The sequence below is a fragment of the Zalophus californianus genome, chromosome 17 (genome assembly GCF_009762305.2).
Source record: "Zalophus californianus isolate mZalCal1 chromosome 17, mZalCal1.pri.v2, whole genome shotgun sequence".
NCBI classification, from domain to species: Eukaryota; Metazoa; Chordata; class Mammalia; order Carnivora; family Otariidae; genus Zalophus; species Zalophus californianus.
Window position 1 is genome coordinate 42,624,627 of NC_045611.1, and position 19,228 is coordinate 42,643,854.

Consider the following 19,228-nt stretch of genomic DNA (forward strand, 5'->3'; position numbering starts at 1 on the left):
AAATCACCCCTTGCTTAAAACTTACTAGTTCCCCAATGCTCTCAGGCAAGCTCTTACCACCCTAGTTTTTTGAACACAAAGCCATTGAAGACACCTGCTGTTTCTTCTGCCCTAACCGTGCTTTCCTCTCTGCTTCTCCAAGTTGTTTTCTTCCTTCTTCCCTTTAGGACCTCAACTCCTGCTCTATTTCCTGGGCGAAGAATTCCCTGATCACCCTCCTACACTAGGTCAGGGGACTCTCTCCCCCTCCCTCTTCCACTTTCCCCTCCTACCACTTGTCACAATTGGCAGTATCTCATCGTGTGTATTTATGACAATGTTATTGTGTTTCCATGAGAGAATCAACCTATAAGGGTGAGGGCATGCATTCCCCGGTCCCTACGGTGCCTGTCAGGACCCGGCATCCAGTAAGCACTCAATATTTTAGTCATCTATTTCAATAATAAATACGTGAGGACGCAGCTAATCCCTCCCGCCCAGGGGCCAAGCCATAGTGGAGGATCGGGGTGGCCCTGCGGGCTCTGGCCGGCTGTCCTCAACCCCCGCCCTAACGCAGTCCCACAGGGAGGTCCTCGGCGCCTAAGGTAGGAAGCTCAGGGCGCCCCCTCCCGGCTAGCGCAAGGGGGGTTGGCTCCGAGCCCCGGGGTCTGCAGCCACTCCGGCGTCCGCCTCGGGCGGGGGCGGGGCCGGCCCGGAGACGTCACTTCCGGTGTACACAGCCGGTCCGGGCGGTGCGCTGGGGGCCGGGGCGCGTCGCAGGTGAGGAGCGGGCGCGAGCGGGCGTTTCCTGGCGCAGGCGGGCGGGCCGGGGGCTGGCCGGTGGGCTGCGGCCGGGGCCGGCGACTGGACGAGCTCGCGGGGCGTCGCTCCGCTCGGGGCCGCGGGGCGCGGGACTGCGGGCTCCCGCCCCTCGCCCGTCCGCTGTGGAGGACGCCGGGCTCTGGGGGCGCTGGCCGGGCGGACGGAAGCCCGGAGGGGCCTCCCGGCTCGTGCCCGGGACCGGGGGCGCCGGGTGTGGGGGGGGGGGAACCCCGCAGACGCGGGGCGGGAGGGGCGGGGGGCGCTCCCTCGGGCCGCGGGGGCCGGGGAGGTCGGGCTGGCGCGGGCACCCGCTCCCGGAAGCCGGCGGAGCAGTCCGCCGAAGCACGGCGGCCTCTGGGCGGCCGGGGTCCGCCGGGACTGGCTGGGGACGCGGCCCTCACGCCGCCCCGCGGCTGCCCGGCCGGCTGCGCGCACCTTCCGTGCCGTGTGGGGCCGCCGAGGAACACGATTTTCCGGCCCTGCGGAGCCTGCTGGCGCAGTCGGGCCGGGGGAGGTTCTGAGGGGGGCCGGGGCCAGGGATGAAGGACCCACGCCTTGGGGGCGAGTGCAGGGTCAGGGGTGTGTCTTCCTGCTCCGCGCGGTGCGAGGAAAGAAGCTTGCCTGGTTGACACGATAAGAATTCTGTTTATACTCCTCACAAAATTTGCCAGATGAACACTCCGGTTGGGGGACCCCAATTTGAAAGTCGCTTCTTCCCGCCCCTGCACCCCCATTATAAAAGCAATTCGTTCTCTTCACATTCGAGACAACACAAAAAGTATCGTGACAATACTTTTTTAGATGACAGTCATCCGCCCACCTACCACTCAGTGACAATCGTTGCTAACATTTTGTTAATACGAATAAATAGGCTGTTTCACTTGTATAATCACTTGTATGGACTTCATAGTCACCATTGTATACCATAATGTAACCAAACCCTACAGATGAACATGTAGATTGTTTCCAGTTCGTCACAAGATAATTCTGCCAAAGGGATTTGTCTGATTGTTTTAGGATAAATTTACAAAAGAGGTCAAAGGTAACATTCATTTAAAAAATAGCTTTATATTTGTTTCCTTTGTTGACCTGTTTGGAAAATTCTTCTCCATCCCGGTGTTATAAAAAGTTCCATTCATTTTTGCTTCTCATTTCATGGCCTTTTTTTTTTTTTTTTAACTTCCAGCTTAAAAATTTCTACTTAAAATTTCGTCTCCGTGTAAGATACGAAATATTTTCCAAATGGTTAGTTGACCCAGTTTTATTGAATAAGCTGTGACTGCTGTTTTGTCCTGTTTTAGACCTAAAGTTCTCAGTATGTGTTTATAACGGACTACTCACAAAATTGATATTTAGATTTTGTATATGCTGTTTTTACATTTCATTCACAGTATCTTTTTCTTAATCATTTTCCTTTATAAGTCTAGGAAATAGTTCATGTTTGAAGGGTTTTTTCTTTTTATCTTTTAAAGTGAAAAGTTTGTTTCATTTGCTTTCTTGCTGACAAGACAACAAACTCCATATGAAGAGTTCAGGTTTGTTGTGGCAACTTTTCAGTCTGGCATTTGAGATTCTAATCTTCCTCTATTTTTGCACACGAATACGTAGGTTAGCATTGGAGACCAAGATAGAAAAGCTCTCAGATTCCCTTGGCAAGCCTAGATTTTTTCAATCTAAAATTATCTCTGGATTTTTGGAAGACAGCATGTTTTAAGCATCCTTTAAAAAAATTTTTTTAAACAAGTTGCACATGATTCTGCTGAAATCTTACTAAATGTTTATTCTGTTTCATTCCTGGAGCCTAATACACCAGAAGCTTTATGTCAAGTGGGTCTTCCAAGTCTGTAGGAAAGTAATTGTATCTAAGAGCTAGTAGGCTGGGGCATCACATGGGCTGAGTGTCCAGTCTCTTTCTTTCCCTCTTGAGATATTGTCCTTTGTGGAAAATGATGACCTTCCTAGGTGGACAAAGAATGTTGGTTTGAAAAGGAATTGCTTTACTTTGGAGTTACAGGGGGGGAAAAAAAGAATGCCTTTTTCTCTTAGTACAAGTTCACAGAGAGCCTGAACTTGTGAGGGGTTTGCTTCAAATGTCTTTATCTCTACTGAAACTGCTCTTGAGGCCCAATTGATAGATGCAGTGGCTGGCTGCTGCTTACTCATTTCCCTTGACCTTGACCATAAATATTTGGCATGGTGAGCCAGATTTTCTTGCTGTTGTCAATCTCCTCTTGGTTGGCCTTCTTGAGTTGGAGCTCCTGTGGTCGTCTTAAATTTGTGACTGCTTTTTCACTTGACTTTGTTGTTTCTCTTTCCACATCTGCCTGTGAGCATTTTCCAAGGCCTAGCTTCATGCCTCTACCTCTTTTCCCAAAAAACATGCTTCTTCCCATTCATCCAGTATATGACTTCTGGACAGAGAACCGCTTCACCCCCTCACTCCTGTCTCCACGCAGTGACCCCAACTCAGACTTTGCGCAAGTCATTTCTTTATCTCCAGCTGACCCCTGGTCATATTCTCAAGGCCATATTTTCTCCAGCTGAGGGAGCCCTTCTTTGCTTGCCAAGGTGGCCCGTCCTTCATAACTGTAAGGACCTAGCCCATCTCCTTTGCCTTCTTGATTTGGGCTGTATTTGCTGTTTGCTTTCTGTCCCTACAACTTGATTTAGACTTTGTATCTTTGCTCTTAGGGACTTCAGACATAATCTGGTCCCCCCCCCCCCCCGGATGAGAAAGATGAGACCCAGTGATTTTATTCATTAATTTAATTAACTCACACTGAGGGAGTACTCAGAGTAGGAGCTAGTTACTGTGGTAGAGAAATAAAATACCGAGCTGAAAGGCACAGTCTGAGCAAGAAGGCCAAAAAAGCAATTGCCATAAAGTATCCTAAGGGCCTAGAAGTGGGGGGACATGTAATGAGCTCCCCCAGGTTTCAAAGGTCTTGCATGTTCACTGCTCCAGGACCTAGAACACAGTGTTCTGGGAACAATCAAGTATTTGTTGAATGAATCAGTGATCATCTGAGAATAAAAGCACTGTCTATAGAAAAGATACAAACCAAGAGACATTTTTTAAGTGTAGTTCGGAGAATTTTAGGGAAAACTTTAAGTTCAGCCAAAATGACCCGGCTGTAACCCCAAGAAGGCATGCTTGGAATGTGTTCGTAGCCAGAATGCTTAAACTTAATTTTGTATCCTCAGAAGAAAGACTGCATTTCTAGGAGAGGGTTGGGATGGTGTCTATGGAAACTGGGGTGACGGGTCCAAGAGAGGAACTGGGTGATATGTCTGGAGCACTGCCTGGGAGCACTGCCTGGGGGCCCTGGCCGGAGGAGCTGTGTGCAGTCGCCCAGTGAGCCTCTGCACCACCAAACAGATGGGTGCATCTCTGTTGATGCCTTTAGCCAGGAGAATCTTTCTCTTGCTTTCTTCCACACTCCTAATACCTTCTGATTAGAACGTGGCTTCACATGGAGATTTCCTGCCAAGGAGAGAATGTGAATGGTTGAGAGCTCCATATCCAAACCGCTCAGATCAGATCCTCAGCTTGGGGTGCTGGCTAATCTCTTTGCCCCTCTGTAGAATGGGGAGAATGGTAGTACCGACCTCTTTGTTGCCTGGCACCTGCTAAGTGCTTAGCAAATATTAGCCCTCAGCAGTATTTATAAACTTAGTAACTGGTCTTCTGGTTAGTACACAGTCATCTTTTGAGTTTCGGTGGCCTGACTCAGTTGCCCTGGCCCTGCTTGCTCCTGGGTGCATTGACAAAGCTGAGAACCAGAGGGGAAGTCATGACAGATACACTCTGCCCAGACTGCTCATCCAGAGAATCCAACTGCTGTTGTCAGGGAAGCTTTCCTGGAGAAGGATGGGCTTGAGCTGAGTATGCTGGGAGAACGTAATACAGCACCACAGTAAGGGGAAAGGTCATGCCGGGTGCAAAGGAGTAGGTGAGCAAGCAGGAGGTATGTGAGCTGAAGGAGTTTTAGGGTAAAGGGTGGACAGGTATGAATATGGAAGTGGAGGGAAATGAGATTGGAGAGGAAATCGGGGCCAGCTCTTAAAGAAATAATTAATGACAATATGTAACTTATTGGGCACTAACAGTGTGTCAGGTGTGATGTTAATCCCTTGGACTCATTGTACTAGCCAGGTTTGGTGCCAGGTGCTTTGTGTATATTACCTTGTTTCATCTTCACAACAACCCTGTGATGTAGGTGCTTACGTTACAGGAGAAGTTAGTGTCCAGTGTCAGCTGCTGGTCTCTGCCTGGTGATTAAGCCTGCACACGGTTGCAAGGTTAACACTTAATATCTTCTGTACCTTTTTTTAAAAAAAAATTTAAAGAGTTTATTTGTTAGAGAGAGTGAGCACAGGCAGGGGGAGTGGCAGGCAGAGGGAGAAGACGGCTCCCCGCTGAGCAAGGAGTCTGATGCGGGACTCGATGCCAGGACCCTGGGATCATGACCTGAGCCGAAGGCAGATGCTTAACGACTGAGCCACCCAGGCGTCCTTCTTATGTACATGTAAAGCTTTTGTGACTCCTGTTACCTGGTGACGTCCAAGCCCACCAAGATCCTCTGGCTTTATGGAACCATCTTGGGTTAAAATGTGAAAATAGGGGCGCCTGGGTGGCTCAGTCGTTAAGCGTCTGCCTTCGGCTCGGGTCATGATCCCACCCTGGGATCGAGCCCCGCATTGGGCTCCTTGCTCTGCGGGAAGCCTGCTTCTCCCTCTCCCACTCCCCCTGCTTGTGTTCCCTCTCTCGCTGTGTCTCTCTCTGTCAAATAAATAAAATCTTTTTAAAAAAATGTGAAAATATGTGTATCTTAGAACTGAATAAACACAGTGTAGGTGCAAATATGCATCAAGCTCAGAGAAATGTCAGTCAGTGAAACAGGTAAGATGCAGAACAGTGCGTATATGGCCCATTTGTGTAAAAAACAAAGGAGAGAAAGAGATACACACGAAATAGGTTTCTAAGTGTAGAAAAAAATTTCTGGAATGATAGAAAAGAAACGGTGGTTGCCTTTGGGATGAGGCCCCAGAAATCTAGGCTGTGAGACTGAACTAGCTTTGTCTTGCGTACCCTTTTGTACAGGATGGTTTTCTTTTCACTGTATATGTGTATTATATTTTCAATTTGAAGTTAATAAAAACAAATTTTTAAGTGTTTGCTCTGTACTTAAGCAGTCATTTAGAGAGGGAATGTAGCACAGACTCTAAGAACAAGGACTCTATCCAGACTGCTTGGGTTCGGTTTCTGTCCCTGCCACTTACTAGTCATTCATCTCTTAAGTCACCCAACCTCTTTTTACCTCATTTTACCCTGTCTGAAAATGGGGGAGGTAACACGAGCTCCCTCCTGGAGTTAATAGTCAGGTGTTAGTGACGTAATATTTGTGAAGTCCTTTGACCATCCAGAGTTCCCGACTGGTATGTTTCTTCGTTGGCGGCAGGGTCGTTGTGGCCCAGTGCTGGGCACCGCAGTGCGCACCAAGAGGGGGCCAGCCTGCCTCCCTGCGCTTACAGCTCCTCTGGGAGGGGAAGGCATACAGAGCTAGCGACAAGCAATGGCAGTGGAGCTCAGACAGGCTCCGTGGGGACTGAAGGGGCCCAGGATGGTTTCATCCAAACAGTGAATCTTAAATATGGGTAATTTCTAGAAAAAGTGAAAGGGGAGGAAAGGGCACCCAGGGACTTGTTCCAAGGGTGATGTGTGCCCCAGACAGATGGAGAAATGAAACAGGAAAGAGCCTGAGGGGAGCCCGAAATTGGGATATAGCGTGTGATGACAAGTCATCGTTATATGGCAGAGTTTTTTAGCCTATATAAAATAATGATATGATTTATAAATGACATCTTAGGCTTGATAAGACTGGACCTTGCTCTGTGAAATGGCCGTGAGGTGTCCCTGTGTCATTTACTTAATGAATCCCTTAATGCAGCCCATGTCGGTTACTTCCAGGTGGATGCTTGCAGACAGTGCTGCCAGTGAGTGTCTCTGATACAGGCCTCTACATTTACTGAGTCTATTTCTAGGATTCGTTCCTAGATGGTATCACTTTTTTTTTTTTACTGTGTGCCTTGTGTCTGGGTCGCTGTCCAATCTGTGCTATTGGTAGTTGCAAAGAATCTTAATGGGATAGTTTTTGAGTGCAGAATTAGAGCTAGAGATTACCTGGGGGAAAAAAATCTAATTTTCTTATTAGAAATAATTTTGGAATTAGGTGCCAGTGAGATGGTATTTACGACAGGGAGCCTGGGAATACCTGAGTCTTCCCCCCGCCCCACCCCCAGGTGTATGCCTGAGAACAGAGGCAGAGAGAAGCTGGCTCAGCTCCCAGACTCAGCTCCCAGACCTGAGAGCTGAAGGCTTTGATAACCTAGGCAGGGGAGGCAAGAGCAGTCGGTCCCTCTCCCCAGCTCCCAAAGACCTATCCCACCCCTGGGTCTCAACGTAGCAGAGGATGCAGCCACAGTAGCTTTGTACTTTACAGTGCGAGGTGATCCCTTCCTGAGCCTTGTCCTTGCCCGGTCTTCCTTCAGCTTGGGGCTGAAAGAGGAGGGAGTGGTGGGCAGGGAAATGGGAGGAGCCATGACCTCCTTCCCCTCTGGATGGCACAGGGCAGCCCTCCTTTTAGTTTGTTGCCAGGACCTTGAGAGTTGGGGCCAGAGCAGCAGGAAGGTAAGTAATATTTTTGAAAAATTTGGTAGCTATGTGGTATTTTGAGGAGGAAGAGTTTGGGTTTGTTTGTTTGTTTGTTTGTTTTTCACTAATAGTAGGCTAGCGTGAAGTATTTCATTAGAAGATAAAATGCTTTTCTCTGACTAGTGTCCAGCTTCTTTCAGAGCAGAGAGCTCCAGTTTCTGAGTGAGACTCAAGGTGTGCCAAGTGTTGTGGTTTATGGGGTTAAGCCTCACCACTGTACTGAAGAAACTGAGGCACAGAGTTCAAAGAAACAGAGGAGTAGAGTTAATAAGTGCCATTCATTTAACTGATAATTACTGAGAACTGGGATTCCTATCTAGGTCAGTCTGACTCCCAAGCCCATACCCATAACTGCTGCACTTTGTCAGTGCCTGTTTCCAGGAAATCTCTTTGTTACTGTGTAGCATCTTTTTTTTTTTTAAGATTTTATTTATTTATTTATTTATTTATTTATTTATTTATTTATTTATTTGCCAGAGAGAGCACACACAGGGGGAGCGGCAGGCAGAAGGAGAGGGAGAAGCCAACTCCCCACGGAGCAGGGAGCCCAATGCGGGGCTCAATCCCAGGACCCTGAGATCATGACCTGAGCCGAAGGTAGACGCTTAACTGACTGAGCCACAACTTAACTGACAGTTCCATGTACTGTGTAGCATCTTACCTACAAGGTAAAAGCATGAGGTTTTTCTCCCATGAGGTTGTAAGCTCCCAGAGAGCAGGAATTGTGTCTGTTTCATTCACCCCTGTACCCCCAGTGCCTGGAGCAGTGTTGGGCACATAGTAGGACCTCAGTAAATGAGGTCCTGGAAGTCAGTATGGTGGTAAGCCACTGCAGGCCTGCTCTGTAGGGCTGTCTCCCCTGCCTGGGGAATAAGGGGAGGAATGGGAGGAGGCTTCTTGAATGTCCTCACTGCTCCATACCTGACCTGCTGGGATGTTTGTGGGGAAGAACGGGCTCCCTCGCCTGGACTCTGACTTGCTGTTCTTTCTGAGAGATGGGAAGGCTTGCTGGGTGTACAGAACTGGAGTCAGTGTTCCCAGCCTGGAGGCAGGAGCTGCTGTAATTATCCATTGATCAAATTTTTCAAGGGTGCCTTAAATTCTCAGAAATGGTCCCGAATCTGAAGTGCTTATATCTAAAGTTTATATCATTCCTCTCCATAGTAAGAGAAATAATTTTTACATTACAGGTTGATGTAACCATTTGTATGTAAGCTTTTTTTTTTTAAGATTTTATTTATTTATTTGAGAGAGAGAGAATGAGAGACAGAGAGCACAAGAGGGAAGAGGGTCAGAGGGAGAAGTAGACTCCCCGCTGAGCAGGGAGCCTGATATGGGACTCGATCCCGAGACTCCAGGATCATGACCTGAGCCGAAGGCAGTCGCTTAACCAACTGAGCCACCCAGGCGCCCAGCTTTTTTTTTTTTTTAAAGATTTTATTTATTTATTTGACAGAGAGAGACAGTGAGAGAGGGAACACAAGCAGGGGGAGTGGGAGGGGGAGAAGCAGGCTTTCCGCTGAGCAGGGAGCCTGATGCGGGACTCGATCCCAGGACCCTGGGATCGTGACCTGAGCTGAAGGCAGACGCTTAATGACTGAGCCACCCACGTGCCCCTGTACGTAAGCTTCTTGATAAGTACTTGTTTTTCTCCATTTGAGGTTAATTTTAGACAGGTTCCATAGTGCAAATTGTTAAGAATGAGTAGCACAATTAAGTTTTCTTAAATAACTTTCTAATGGATACATTAGTTTTCATTAGTTCAGCTTGCTTTTATGTTTGGAAACTTTTTGGGTAATGAAGGCTAAAACTAGGCTCAGACAGAGCTGAGTGGATCAAGGCCTTTTCGTGCTGTAACATACTAACAAAAATAAACTAGTGGTTTTTAAAAGATGTAGATTTTTTGGAATGTTTTAACAATTTGGGTTTGAAAAAATCACACCAATGCTTGTGACTTCTAAAAAATTATTTTCCTCAGTCGACTGTACTTCAGTTAAAAAAAAAAAAAGATTTACTTTAAGTCATTCTCCTTAATTTATACCCAAATTTCCATCAGTGTCACAATTTGTTGCTGTGAATATTTTCATCATGCTTGGCTGTATTGGATGTGAAAACTTCTAATGGTCCAACGCCATTTTAGTTTATCAAAAACCTAGTTTTACCTGAGAAACTTTTTCAGAAGTTTCAGAGCCAAATTCATTTATCTTTTGGTGATGTGTGGTAGTCATTTGTAGATAAACCTTTGCCAACTGCCTCCTGTCCCCTGCTTTAACTTCTTTTGAAGATTTCTGTTTAATAAAGTGTTTTGGCTTAGAGTGTTCCTCTAATAAAATTCTTTCAAAAGCTCTAATACTTGTCTTGTTTTAAAGGCAACAGGTTTTGAGTTACCCTTTTGATTGTATAAGGAAACTAAACACAAGTCTTAGAATACAGCAGGTTAAAAAAAAAAAAAAAAAAAGAATACAGCAGGTTGATTTATCACCAGAAAATTTGACAGCTAGATCAACCCTCCACAGGACTGGCAATAGATTTTTTTTCCCCACTAAATGTTCACCATTTTTTTTTGGTATAAAACTGAATATATGGTGATTACCATCCATTTCATTTACTTTTCTACTTATTTATGTGCTGTTTAAAAAATAGCCTTTGATCTTCCTCTTCCTCTCCCTACCCCCAAAATACTCTCAATTTAAACAAAATTGCCCTTCATCTGTATGACTGTTTAACACATTTGGTCTTTTTTTTTTTTAAACCTGTGCTATTTTGAAACTACATTTCAACTCTGTTGACTTTATGGTTAGAACATTTTTTCTTCTGCTTAGATTAAATTATCACTTGTTTGTAGATTACTGAATAAAAAAGCTTTTCAGATCCACTAATGATATCTTGCTTTGTTATTATAGAGGAATGTCCTATTTTGTGGTGATAAATGTTACAGAGCAAGTGTCAGGACAAGAAGCAGTCAGATGTCACCATGTGGGGGCAGTTTGTTCCCCCATTAGACCAGAAGCTCCTTGAGGGCAGGCACGGATACCCTCCCTCTGCATCCTGAGAGCCCTGAGCATTCAGAGTATTCAGGCATCACTCGTACGGTTGACCGTGTTGCTGGAGGATGCGTATAGAAACATCTTTCTTTTAACTATGGTAGATTTGAACGTTGATCAAAATTTTTATTTAGTAGGGTTTGTTCATTTTCCCATGTACTTGAGTTTTCAGAGCTCAGTTTAGGATAAATGGGCTTCAGATTTTGTCAACTGAGCAGTTTTTCGGTAACTTTTTAGTTTTTGTTTTGTATTGACAGCAGTTTTAGTAGTCATGTCTTGAACAGAAAAAAAATAATCTTGGCCTCCTTAAAACTTTTTCATTGACATTTTTTACTCTGATAGAACTTTAGTGTCTCCAGGGTTTTTGGACGATTCTTTAAATTTTCTTTTTTTTTAATTTTTTATTTATTTGAGAGAGAACACAAGATGGGGGAGGGTCAGAGGGAGAAGCAGACTTCCTGCAGAGCAGGGAGCCCGATGCGGGACTCGATCCCTGGACTCCAAGATCATGACCTGAGCCGAAGGCAGTCGCTTAACCAACTGAGCCACCCAGGTACTCCTGGACCATTCTTTAAATTAACCTGCTTAGTATTAATTCCTTGGGAACTGTTTCTGTATACTAGGCTAGCGTTCAGTTTCGCACATAATTTTTCTTTGGGGGCAGTCTCCGGGCGCAGAAATAATCCGGGCTTGGTGGATCCAGAAGTGTCACTTCCTTTGCTCTGGCTTTGGCTCTCCATGCCTGCCTTTCCATTTTGATGTTTTAATGATACCCTCCCTGCTTGGTGATTTGTGTTCAGGAAGCGAGGCAGTGATTACTTTTGTTTCTGCTTTGTGAACTTCCTCCCCCACTTCCTATTTTTACCGAGCAACTACAGGAAATGAGGCAGCTCCTGGCTGACTGCTCCTAAGCACTGATTTTAGGTGGCAGAGGACAAGGGCCTGAGCCATTTAAAACATTTTCCTCCTTGGTCTTTTCACTACCTCCTTCCTGTAGGAATCATAGGAACATGATTCTGTGATTGGGTTGAGATGATGACATGTCCTCCCCACCTTGGGGTGGGGTGCTGCTCAGTTGGAGGGCAGCGCTTTGGTGAAGTAGTAGGTGAGAGGTTTTCTCCATTATAACAGTAGGAGTGGGACATTGTAGACGTGTGGCCCAGCTGCTGTCGTGCGTGAACAGTTTGGCAGAAGCAAAGGGTGGCTTGAAGGGACCTGTTCTAAAAGTAAAGCTGGAAAGGTGGACTCTGGTCCTCCCAAGGTGGGAGCCCTGACTGTAGGGGCCCTGTCTGCTCTCTCAGATCTTTGAAGAGGGTCTCAGCCTTCATGGTGCTCTCCTCCCTCTGAACTCATGGCATTTGTCTTCTAAACCACCATTTAGCATTTACCCTCTTCTTTTCCCATGATAACTCTTATCGTATTGTGGACCTGTGGGAACTTTGCTTAGGTAGAAGTTTGTATCATCTTCTCAGAAAGAAGTAACTTTTTATACATTAGGTTACTTGCATATGGAAGGTGCTCAAAGCATTTGTTTAGCAGAGTTTCTCAGTAGTGGCACTATTGACGTCTTGGGTTGGATAAGTCTTTGGCTTTGGATGAACAAGGGAGCTGTCCTGTGCATCGTAGCATCGTTAGCAGCATTTCTGGCCTCTACCCACTAGCACTCCCTACTTCCCCAGTTGTGACAAACAAAAAGTGTTTCCAGATATTTCCGAATGTCCCCTGAGCTGGGTGTGTGTGTGTATGTGTGTGAAGCATCCTCTCCTCTACTTGTTGAGAACCACTGTGTTAAAGGATTGAAGGCTGACTTCTAATTTTGTAAAAAGGAATAAAAAAGAATGTTTGGTTCCTTGGGATTGGAGCCATTTGTTAGTTTCTGTCCCAATATCTGACATTCTCATACATTTTTGGTTTGCCACTTAGATTTTGCTATTGCCTATTAGCCAGCTTTGAAGTATATCTTCCCTTCTGTGTGCTTCCATCGAAAGAGCTGGGGCCTGAGCATCTGACAGCCTGGCTTCTGATCCTCATAGAAAGCATTCTCTCTCAGTCTTGATCTTGCTTGCTCCAGAAGGCTAGTTCCTGGGAAGCGGAATACTGTGGGTATAAAGGAGAAAATGAAAGGTATCTAGAATGTAACTGTAACAGTAGCTCACATTCATGGAGCAGTTGCTGTAGACCAGGTGAAGAGAATTGGCGGGATTGACCGTAAAGGATAGAAAGCCAAAGGAACAGGACAGGGACCATCTGGGACATCTTAGGTTCAGGTTCAGGGTTGGTAGTGACTGTAGCCAAAACAGTACATACAGCAGGAGGCTCAGGGAATGGAAGGGTGACTAGGTAAAGTTTGAAGGACCTGAGGAGATGTCTCATGAGTCTAGTCCTGGCAGGGAGAGGTCCTGACCAAAGAGCTGAATTTGGGTGTCATCAGCAGTAGGTATGGGTATGATCTCCCAAACAGAGGTCACTTTGCTTTTCATTACTCCAACTCAACTTCCTGTCAGTTCCAAGAAGACTACAGCTTTCAGCCGTCTCCTCTAAGTGATAAACAGAATGCCAAGGTCTAGATATTTGACAGAGGTGGAATAGTGCAATGGAGAGCTCAGCCTCAGATTACCAAGCCCCAAGCCCAGTTCTGTTGGTGACAGCCACCTCAGCCACATGGCAAGAACTTGAAAAACTCACTTAACCTCTCTAGATGCTCTACCTACCTCACACGGTCATTGTGAGAATTAAATGAGATAATACAGGTGAAGTGCAAAGCACAGAGCCTGGCCCCGAGTACCCATTCAGTTAATGTCAGCTGTTTTTACTTTAGGGTTCTAGCAAGGATTAAATGAGTTCAGGTATCTAAAGCTCAGTTTAATGCTTGACAGGTTGTCGGCCCTTAATGAATGGTCTGTTTTGTTGAGGAGTACTTGTGTGAACATGGCACGTTGTCGGTCGCTTTATTGATTTATTGATTTAAGCAGAGGCTTATTTCTAGGACTTAACTACTGCTTCTGTGGATGGCAACACTGACTGTATGAAACACTGACTGTATGGAAAAAAAAAAGACACCCTTATGGGCTCGGTTGTTAAGCATCTGTCTTCGGCTCAGGTCATGATCCCAGGGTCCTGGGATCAAGCCCCGCATCGGGCTCCCTGCTTCTCCCTCTCCCACTCCCCCAGCTTGTGTTCCCTCTTTCACTGTCTCTCTCTCTCTCTCTCTGTCAAATAAATCAATAAAAATCTTAAAAAAAAAAACCCCACCATTAAGTAAATATTGAGGATGAGCTAATCATTCAACAAATACCTGTTGAATGTTTACGGCGTGCTTAGCACTCTTGACTATCCTGAATGAGCTCAGTGATCCTGAGGGCTGGAGGTGGCGGGGAAACGCGGAAACTGGCGGCATGATGCAGTTATGTTACAATACGGCCACGATTCGGCCAAGATGGGGGCTAAAAACAGGGTGTTCCGGTAGCACACAGAAGGGCTCCTAGTTCACTTTTTGCCAAGGTGGCATCCCAGAGGAGGTGATTTCTAGGTTAGACATCCAGGAGGAGTGAAAATAAACTAGGAGAGTTTGCCAGGTGAAGGGAACTGAGCATATAGACGGAGAGTGGGAAGACGGCAGTGGCAAGAAGTGGGCAGTGGTGGGCAGAGGGGTGGGGGGAAGACAGTTGGGAAGGGTAGTGGAGAGCCGTAACAGGTGTGAAGCAGGAGACTAGGTGATTACATTGGCTCTTGAACAATCACACAGCAACCAGAAGGGAGCAGGCCAGGAGTTTGGAAGATCACTCAGGAGGCTCCTCTTGTAATTCCAGCAAGAGGAAAAGAAGGTGTGAACTTTGGATTGGCAGTGAAGGTAGAGAAAAGGGAAAAGCCTTGAGACGTAGTAAGGAGGCAGGAGGGGTATGACCACGTGATGAAGTGGCTGTAAAGGAGAGTAAGGAGTAGAGGGTGACTGCCAGGTTTCTGGCTTACAGGCCGATGGTAGATCAAGTAGGTAGATGGCAATGCCGTTCACCAAGGCGGGAAAGGAACGAGAGCCTGGGGAGGGTTGGTGATGCGCACTTGACTCGGGGACCTGTCCAGTAGGCAGTTGAATATTTGGGATGTGGAGCACAGGAGAAAGATCTGGGCTAGAGAGATGGATTTGGGGATTCTCCCAGGGAGAGCATGTTGATCATAGAAACAGACAAGGCCCAGCATAGAGCTCTGGGGACCCAGGTGCTTCAGGTTAGGGGAGGAGTGGCTCCCAGAGGCAACTAAGAATGGCCAGAGGGGCGGGAGGAGAGCTAGGAGGACAGGCATCTTCCCATACAGAATTGCCTCACCCTTTTTTAGTGTGATAACATGCTACACAGGGAGCCAAAAAAGTAAGAGTCCTAGGACCGCGAGAACAAAACGAAATCTTTCAGGCATTTTCTTTTGCCTGGATAGATATTTTAAATTCATGAATGTTGAGAATAAAAATTCTTCAAAGCATTTTTCTGGAGTGCATTTCTAAATATGGCTCGTGTCATTCTGAACTGACAAAAAACATGGAAACGGTTGGGCTTTTGAACTTCATAGACAATAACTTCACTAATCTCCCTGAAGAATTTCCTGTGGCGTCTCCATATTATCAAGGGTAGATTTAGATTTACATTGTTACAGACTGGAGGGGAGAAAAAATTTCTGTGTTTTTTGCTCTGAAGAGGGAATTGTTTATGGAGTGGTTCATCTTTATTTTTTTTAACAGCTTTATTGAAACATAACTCACATACCATACAATTCATCCATCTAAAGTATATGATTCGGTGCTTTTTAGTATATTCAGAATTCTACAGCTACCACCACCATCAATTTTAGAACATTTTTAATCACTCCAGAAAGAAGCCCTCCCTGTATCCATTAGCAGTCCATTCCCCATTCTTCTCATCCACCCCAGCCCTAGGCAACCATTCATCTACTTTCTATTTCAATGGATTTGCCCGTCCTGGACATTTCATATCAGTGGAATCATGTGTAGTATGTGGCCTTTTGTGTCTGGCTTCTTTCACTCAGCACAGTGTCTTCAAGGCTCATACATGTTGTAGCATGGATCAGTGCTTCTCTCCTTTTTATGCCTGAATAATATTCCATTGCATGGCTCTCCTAACATCTAGTTTATTCATTCATCAGTTGATAGACTTTGGGGTTGTTTCTACTTTTTTTTACAGTTATGAATAGTAAACTTCATACACAGGTTTTTGTGTAGGCATGTTTTTCATTTCTCTCGGGGGTATACTCTTGCTTGGTTATATGGTACTTCTGTGTTTAACCTTTTGAAGTTCTGCCAGACTGTTTTCCAGAGTCTCTGCACCTTGTTTGCCTCCTCACAGGCAGTTTCTCCACATCCTCCCCAGCATGTGGTATTGTTTGTTTTTATTAAAGCCATCCCAGTGGTTAGTGGTATCTCGTGGTTTTAACTTGCATTTCCCTGATAGCTAGTGATGTTGAGCATCTTTTTGTGTGCTTATTGACCATTTATATATCATTTTTGAAAGGGTCATCTACATTTGATCATTAATTTTGGCAAGGTAAATTAAGTTGCAAAACCCGAAACTGAAAGAACAGATGAACATATTTGGCTAGAGAAATGAGGTGTGTGTGTGTGTGCGCGCGCGCACGCATACACATGTAGTGAAAGATGCTATAAACAGATGTAGAAGATAAAGGACAGGCTTCCCCAGAGAAATAGCCAGCACTCTCCGCCCACCTATACTCTTCACTCTACACCTTGAGCTTGAGAAACAGGGTGCTTGAGATCCTGTTACCTAGCTATGACTTTGGAAGTAGAGACCATGATCTCTGCCTTCTTAAGTCCATTGATATTGCCACCATGTTGAACCATATATCAGAATGTTTTTCCTTTTTAGGCTTAAGAATATACTATTTTATAGTTGTACCACATTTTGTTTATCCATTCATCCATCGATGGACATTTGTCTTATTTCCACCTTCTGGCTGTTATGAATAATGCTGCAAAGAACATTGGTGTACAGATAGCTGTTCAAATTTTTGCTTTCACTTCTTTTGTATATATACTCAGAAATGAAATTGTTAGATCATATGGTAATTATATATTTAAATTTTTGAAGCACTGTCCTACTGTTTTCCACAGTGGCAATACCATTTTATATTCTCACCAGTGATGCTCAGGGTTCCAGTTTTTCCTCATTCTTGCCAACAGCTTATTTTCTGTGTGTGTGTTTTTTTTCTTTTTATAATATCCATCCTAATGGATTTGTAGTGGTATCTCATTGTAGTTTTGATCAAATCATCATGCTCCACCCTGATGATTAGTGACGTGGAGCATCTTTCCATGTGTTTCTTGGCCATTTTTCTATTTCTTTGGACAAATGTCTATTCAAGTCCTTTGCCCATTTTAAAATTGGATTGTTTGGCTTTTTGTTCTTGAGTTGTATGTAGTTCTTTATATATTCTGGATATGAATCCCTTTTCAGAGGTACGATTTACATGTATCTTCTCCCATTCTGTGTGTTGCCTTTTCACTCTATTGATAGTGTCTTTTGATGCACAAAAGTTTTCATTTTGAAGTCCAGTTTGTCTGTTTTTTCTTTTGTTGCCTGTGCTTTGATGGTTTGTTTTTTTTTAAGATTTTATTTATTTTTCAGAAAGAGAGAGAGAGAGAGAGCACAGAAGCAGGGGGAGCGGCAGGCAGAGGGAAAAGTAGGTTCCCCGCTGAGCAGGGAGCCCGATGCAGGGCTCCATCCCAGGACCCCCGGATCATGACCTGAGCCGAAGATCGACGCTTAACAGACTGAGCCACCCAGGCATCCCTGTGCTTTGGTGTTTTATCCAGGAAATTATTGCCAAGTCCAAACTCATTAATTTTTTAAAAGATTTTATTTGAGAGAGAGCATGAGTGGGGGAAGGGGCAGAGGGAGAAAATATCCAAGCAGACTCCCACAGCGTGGAGCCCGATACAAGGCTCAATCCCATGACCCATGAGATCCGTGAGATCAGACTCTGAGCGGAAAACAAGTCGGACGCCTAACCAGCTGAGCCACCCAGCCGCCCCCAAACTCATTAATTTTTATGTATTTAATGATTTTTGCTCCAGGGGAGGTTTTCTGCCTTGTTTTGTTTTGTTTGTATGCTTAAATTGTCCCATTATTGGTCATTAGTATAGCTTACTCTTCAGGTTCACTCTGAGTCCTTTTGACACAAGCCAGATTAGAGGGGTTCTTTGCTTTCTGACCTGATAAGAATTCCTGGCTTATCTTTTTTTGTTTCTTACCCCAGATCTAAAATCAGCCATTTTTATTAGGAGCTCTGATTTTTTGGTGGGAAAAAGAATTAGGGGCATTCATTACAACTGGAATTTGAATCCTTCTAGGTCTTTTCAGTAAATACGTTCAGAGAAATTAAAAGGTAAATCATGATTTCAGACTGATATTTCAAATTCAAATGAAGGGTTAAAGGATTTTTATTTCTTTGATTTTGTATTTATGTCTGTTCTCCTTTGTTGACAATAACACCAGAGAGGTATAGTAAAAAACACTGTTTAAACTTCAAGTAATCCTTCTCTGTGTGGTTATGCCACCAATTTGATAAATAGTTCAGGTTCATTTGTCTGTTTTTTTTTTTATTTTTAGGGATTGTTTTCTTTTTGACTTTTATTTTTTAATTGTATAAAATATTTACTTGGTTCTAAAGCTAAAACTATAAAGCAAGTAGATTGAGAGAATTTTGGCTTCCTTTCATGCCTTTGTTCTTCTCTATACCACGTAAGTAACATTTTTATTGGTTTTTGGTTTATTCTTCCATTGCTTATTTTAAAATGTATAAGCAAATGTGTGCACCCTACTCCACTCTCATTTTATTTTTTTCCCTTCTTTTTTACCTTAGCAATCATAATTCTTATTTCCAAGAATTCTTTCTTGTTTATGGTTTGCTTGCTTTTGTTTTAAGGATGCATTATCTTATATCTCTCTGAGGATACCAGTTGGAATTTCTTTTCAGGGACCTAAAATAATATGTTTCTTCTGGAGTCTGATCTGCTTTTCATCGTAGGTGTCCTTTATTGTCCTTTGGTTTTTTGAGGTTTTTTTTCCTACTATCTGGTGATCCTTATCAATGAAGAAGTGGGTTGATGATACAGGTAATTGAGAAAAGGTTCTTGTTTTTCTAGCAGTCTTTTTGCCCTGGTAAGAGTTGGTTGAGTGAGTGACCAGGAGTGAGAAGTGTGGAGGAGATCAGGTTGATGAACCTCTTTCCTGCTCCTGATTTCTATACCTGCCTACTCAGAGCTGGGCGTCTATCCAGCTCCCCCAGGAAAAAAGGGCTCTGCCTCTCTGCCTGCCTTTAGCCCTGCATGTTCTGGGAAGTGTCCAGCTCTGCTGTGGTCATTGTATCATACAGTTCCCTCTGCTTTCTCTTCATCTTCTAGAAAGTAGGCAGCATTTAAAGAGACTATATCGGGGCACCTGGGTGGCTCAGTTGGTTGGGCGACTGCCTTCGGCTCCGATCATGATCCTGGAGTCCAGGGATCGGGTCCCGCATCGGGCTCCCTGCTCGGCGGGGAGTCTGCTTCTCCCTCTGACCCTCTTCCCTCTCGTACTCTCTGTCTCTCATTCTCTCTTTCTCAAATAAATAAATAAAATCTTAAAAAAAAAATAAAGAGACTATATCC

General features: G+C 44.7%; 1 protein-coding gene across 5 annotated transcripts in view; it reads left to right on the forward strand.

Moving 5' to 3' along the window:
- The first annotated feature begins 716 nt into the window (after positions 1–716).
- The window catches only part of GARRE1 (granule associated Rac and RHOG effector 1), a 79,042-nt gene continuing 60,530 nt past the window's right edge, over positions 717–19,228 (forward strand). For 2 of the 5 annotated variants that reach the window (XM_027618178.2, XM_027618183.2), the window contains exon 1: positions 8,020–8,184. The gene's annotated coding sequence lies outside the window, so the exon portion shown is untranslated. Of the gene's footprint in view, positions 760–7,468; positions 7,493–8,019; positions 8,185–19,228 lie in introns of those variants that run through there. The other 3 variants (XM_027618179.2, XM_027618181.2, XM_027618182.2) reach the window with 3 other exon arrangements.